This window comes from Bidens hawaiensis, unplaced genomic scaffold (genome assembly GCF_021521415.1).
Source record: "Bidens hawaiensis isolate Kalapana, Puna unplaced genomic scaffold, B.hawaiensis_p1.1 tig00035986_1, whole genome shotgun sequence".
Lineage (NCBI taxonomy): Eukaryota > Viridiplantae > Streptophyta > Magnoliopsida > Asterales > Asteraceae > Bidens > Bidens hawaiensis.
Window position 1 is genome coordinate 63187 of NW_027496281.1, and position 6000 is coordinate 69186.

Below are 6000 nucleotides of genomic sequence, written 5' to 3' on the forward strand. Positions count from 1 at the left end.
TTTACTTTACCAATTATAATATATCTATATATAATGTTTTTTTAGACTTGGGGGCCTTAATTAATCGTAGGCCTAAAGCCATAGTTGTTTTCGTTGTCCCACGAGCCACCCCTGGATAGCCTATATGAGCCATATAAATATACACAGAATGTATGAGTTGCATTCTTGTCAGTGGTATTTGTATAGCATGTCATTGGTTTTTGTATAACGACCACTTTTTTAGTAAATTAACATAAATCTATAGATAATTTTAAAACCCATTTTTGGTATTTATTTTTCAATCGGTAGTCAGGTATTCGGCCGCCTTATAGTATATTAAGAAAGCTCATTAAATTATTATTTGTTTAACAACAAATATTTTATAAGCACCAACTACTAAGACGCTACATAAGGAAAAACATGAAAATTACATAAATAAAAGAGGGTTCTTTAATCACTCTAACCAATTAACTTTACATGGATTCCTCTTACTCGAATACCAAAAAAAGGAGAAATAAGTAACATCGTTAAACAACACGCATACTTTGAATGTTTTTTTCAAGAATGCCGATATGACATCGCAACCACAGTTTCTTTCTTAGGTTCACCTAAGAAAGCTCATTAATTTGAGGACGACTTCAGTAAGAACTATGGAAAGTGGATTGGACGAAATTTATTATACTTATAGCTCTGTGTGATATGATTTGGGATATTACCTTTTGAAGGTATTGACTTAAAGTTATGCTTTAGGGAATATATGAATATGTGTTTAGATTGCTCAAGACTTTAGTTATTCTTACAATTTTGTTTGGCTTAGAGCTATCTTTGTGATAAGACTTTTTTTTACATGAGGGTATAGCTTCTTTAAAAAGGATTAGTTTCATTTTATTCATGCCTCTTTGCATTTATTTTTGTGTCGTTCTAGCTTATTCACCATCTTATGCTAGTATTTATCATTATTAATAATACTTGTGTACGGATGTTATATATTCCTTTGCCACTTTTATGTTATACATGTATTAGTAGATTACTATATTATGCAAAAAAAAGAAAGTTTTTGGAGTAAGGTATCTTAGGCTAAGGGTAATGAGGTTTGGCTAAGCCCCAAGTGATCCAATCAAAACACAACACGTAGACGATAACATGATCATGGATCAAGCCCCTCAACCAAACCCCAGAAGGTGTAGTGGTCTAGGTGATCAGGGGCTTGATCCAGTTTTTTATTTATTTAATTATTTTAAATAATACATTAAATAATAATATAAATAGTTATGTGTATTGGGAAGGTGGGTTGAGTTTTTATAGAGAGAAATAGTTATGTGTGTAGATTTGTATTTATAGGTAATATATATATTTTTTTACTGGCCAACGGATAGGTTGACCAGTCAACTCTCTCCAATGGCTACAAAGTGCCCCGCGGTCCCAGCCACGGGGCTCAACCGCGCCCACGCTCACTTGATGGGTGTAGCGGTGTTCGCGAGCCACATCACCATCCAGGTGGACCGCGCCCCTTCCATCACCCCCCATTACCCATACCTTTAACGCCTGGTTCTTGAGTTTTTTTAAAGGAGTGAAAGGAAAGAAAAACTAAGGATAATTAAAAAATGAGTGTTCTTGAGTTTTTTTTAGGATGTAAAGGAAATGAGTAGGAGGAGTTAGAAGGATTAAATTGATCTATTTTTCCAATAAGTTATCCTCCCATTTTTGGGCTGATTACTAAGGAAAACTAAGTTATCATTTCCTTTCTTCTAATTACCTTTCAACTCAAGAACACACCTAATTAAAAAAATTTCTTTCTCTTCCCTTTCTTATCATTCCATCTTCTTTCCTTTTCTTTTCTTGGTTAAAAAACTCAAAAACAAGGCGAGTGCAATCTCTCTAAGGTAGTACTGAAATTCCAAAACACAAGTGTAAGCTATTTGTTTTTGTGTATGTTATATTTATATGTGTGGGAAAATGTATTTTATATGTAAAACAAAAGATATCTAATTTATTGATAGATTATATAAAATACAAGTATAGGTTATTTAATAACACAGGTGTAATGTGTAAAGATATAATGGCTGTCTAGGATGAAATCATGAGAGATGATACATTTTTAATATATTTTTTTATTTATTTTGGTTTTGATTAGTCATGTTAATTGACAAGCGAACTGTTACGATTTAATTAGTTATTTTAATTGGATAGGGAGAATATATTTAATGTTACATCTATACCCTTTTCATTTAATTTTAACTGACAGCCTCGATAATTCTACGTTAAATTCGGCTAAGCAAGAGGTTGTTTGGTGGGTTATATGGAAACTTCAGAATAGCAAAGTTTTTTTGACGAGCAAAAAATTTCGTGGTTGTTTGATGACATTATGTATTTCTCTCTTTTATGGTATTTAAGTATAAATAATAAGTGTAAAGTAACTTGGAAAGCGTGGTTGCAAATCTCTCATTTCTTCATGCAACTTATTTGTTCTCGCATGTCTAGCGACTTGCTAGTCGGTGTTTTATAAAATTCTGCCGCTCAAAGAAAGGAAAAAAGAAAGAAAGAATTAGTCTAGATTAATTTCTTGCTATAATTTCACTTCTCACCTAAAAACTTCAAGAAAAAAAAACCTATATCTAGCATATAGCTGTTTAACTTCGCTAACTATTACTTGTTTTGTTATATTCAGTAACAAAACTAGATCAAGAGGTTTTATAAAAAGCCAACAGGCTAGAATTAAATTTTCATTTGATGCATAATCGTTTTGTGAAAGCTATTTTTTTATATAGAAACAGTCTTGACTCTTGAGGTGTTAAGTATAGGAAATGTAATCTAGAACTTGAAATTCGATTTTCAAATTTTCAAATCAAAACAACAATCGATTAGAATTTATATTTCAGATTATGATTTGAGTTTGAATTTGTGATTTTCTATTTGACTTTGAATTATAGTATGTAGTTTCACTTCTATTTAATGAAAATAAATTTATAATTTTTTATCCATTCAAATCGAATAACCCGAATTCAATCGTTTATTGAAATTTAAACTCGAATTAAACCCAATATCAAGTTGACCAACACGTATCAATCTATACATTCGTGCATAAGGAGGACGACACGTTACTGGTGTTTTGAATGTACGATTAATATCAGAAAAGCTTTTGGTCAAACCATCGCATTCTTTGACCACATGAGTGACTTGAAAATGAAAAATATTATTCTCGTTTCTACAGTCTACACCACACTTCCATCTTGTGTTTTGACATTCGATGGACCAAGAAGCATCCATGCCAATTATACTTTTTCTATTGGGTGAGGGTATCTTCAAAGTTGGAATCTCCTGGACCCCACTTTGGTCAAAAGCGAGCTTTCAGTCTAATCTATCATGTGGGTGCATCACTATTCATGGGTCATGATCCATCACGCCAATATTGTTCTCATGCATCCACTCATCTGTAGTTTATATACTCTGCTACACATCCAGCATCTTATCAAATCCGGTTTTTATCTCACACAAAAAGTTGCTTAGTTTTTTTTTTCATTTTAAAAATGGTTTTAGTTGATAGAAGCTTCTTTACATCGAAATAAAAGTCAATCGGACAACAAGTTGCGCCGCTAACCTCTTTTGAATTGTGAAACCAAGTGTTATATAAGCTACTTGATTTATATTAGAGTTATAACATAACTACTTAGTTTATCCGATCAAACACGAAGTATAACCAATATGTGCATCAACAAAATGACATGAATTCAAGAAGTGAGAAGTTAAATGCATGGGCATATTTAGTCTTTAACCAACTACCTAGAATACACCAACTAGCATATAAGCGTGTATATATGTATATCGTAGGTTTCGTATTTAAATTTATGGATAGTTTTCTAATGTGTTACTATCATATTAAAGTATATACATATTTCGTGTATACATGAAATCAATAAATAGATAAAACAAAATTGATTATACAAATAAAGAGATGTTATTTTATTTATGTGTTAAGTCAGACCAAGTGAATTCCTTATAGAGGGGTCAAATTATCATTAGTAAGGGTTAAAAATCACAACTCTATAAAATAGTATGAGAGTTATGGTGTAAACAATGATTAGTACTAGGAAATCCTTCGGTGATGATTAAGTTTCCATTTATGCTTAGTTGTCATCGCTAATTAAGTTGCCACTGATACACAATTGCAACTAATTGTTTCCCATCCATGTACAATTGTTCCAAATGATTGATTCCACTTATGTTGGTTATCACTAACAATGATAATTTTTCATGTAACTTTTTACCAACCATGCGATTCCAAAGCAATTCCAATGAAGTTTCTATAAATTAGACAGGGCACCACCCCAAACAACGCCAAGGCGGTGGCGCCCCTTGGGACTCCTTCATAGGCTAGGGCTTTGCCCCTAACAATTATTGAGGTTCCAGAGTGCTCGAAGTTACAATAGTTTTAACAGAGTGTGTAAAACTAACTTCTTAACTCGTATCAATGTTAATTTCAATTTCTTGGATCCTAAGTAAATCTAGTTATACTAAATGATATTAATAACACTAATATCACCAACATATAGTAGCACTACTATAAAAACACAAATACATCTTCGCATGACCAAGATTAATAAGGGTTCTACGTTGTTAAATATAATTTGTTTTCTACATAAAACCGTGTTCTATTCGTTTCTCTTATAGAACTCATTGTAGTAGAAAATCGAGTTCTATAGCGCTAAACATAGTCTTGTTTGTTGATACCAACTAGCTTCATTTGCCCTTCTAAAACTGTTGATCGGTTTCATGTAAACGTTTGTGTTCATTTGTCAGATTAAGAAAAATAAAATAGGAACATCACCTAGGTTTGCATGTATACCAACTATGTTATTAAGGTTGTAATACTGCTAACTTTGCGACACACATATAGGGAAGGGGTTCACTGAAAACCACATTTAACTTAAAACCCTAAAAACTGCAATCGACAAATCATTTTTTTTTAATTTGTTTCATTTCTTTTACTTATAAGATTATTATTGTAAATCAATAAACACACACACACACAATATATATATATATATATGTTCAAAATGAAACTCCAAAAAAGTGAGAAAGCGGGGAATCATTCCCAGTCCTTGATCATCTCCCTCCATCTTATGGTGCATCCTCGATCATCTACATCACATCATTTTTGTAAAGAAAAAAACCATCCAAAAAAATCAAACAAATAATAAAAGAAATATAAAAAAAAGTAAAAAAACCAAAATGTTTACCTAGTATCGCTAGTTAAAAAAATCTCAGTTTAGCTAGTCTTCGGGTTTAGTTTAGCTTGGGGGGGGGGGGGGGTGTTAGTTTTTGAGGGTTTTTTAGTTTCATAAGGTACTTATGTGAGATGTAGGTGATCAAATAACACAAAATATGCACAATAAGGAATATATATATTCCTCTTGTGGTACACGTACAAATATTTTTATTTGATTTTCCAACTATTATAATATAAATAAATATAAAAAAATAAAAAGAAATCTTGTAATACTTGTTTAATATCAGTTTTCTTGATTATGATAATAAAATATAGAGAGGAATTGTTTGTATTGTGGACTATTTGCTTCATGTTAAATGTTAAGATTTTATATATGTTTGTGAAAGTGTGCATGGTATCTCACCCAATGGGTCGTACCAAGTTGACAGGATGGAATAAAGTAAACAGCCGCAATCACAGAAACAGGAATGATACGAGTAGAATTATTCAGTATGATTTTGCATGGGCCTATGGGATTATCATGCATGTTCATATACGCAGTGAAGTATTCAACACAAGATGAGATCTTAACTCAAACTGGTTCTAATCTTAAGGAATCAGTCATTTTCAGTCCACATTGTAAACCTTGACTATGTTTTCTTTAGTACTTGTCTCAGACTAGGATAAAGGATGATCAGAATATAGCTAGATAATTTCAACTCTTTCATAATTTTTAAATTTTTTTTTTACTATTTCTCTTGTTATAAATACCTTGGACATTCTTTCATTTCCTCCTCAAGCAGTCCTCTCTTCAT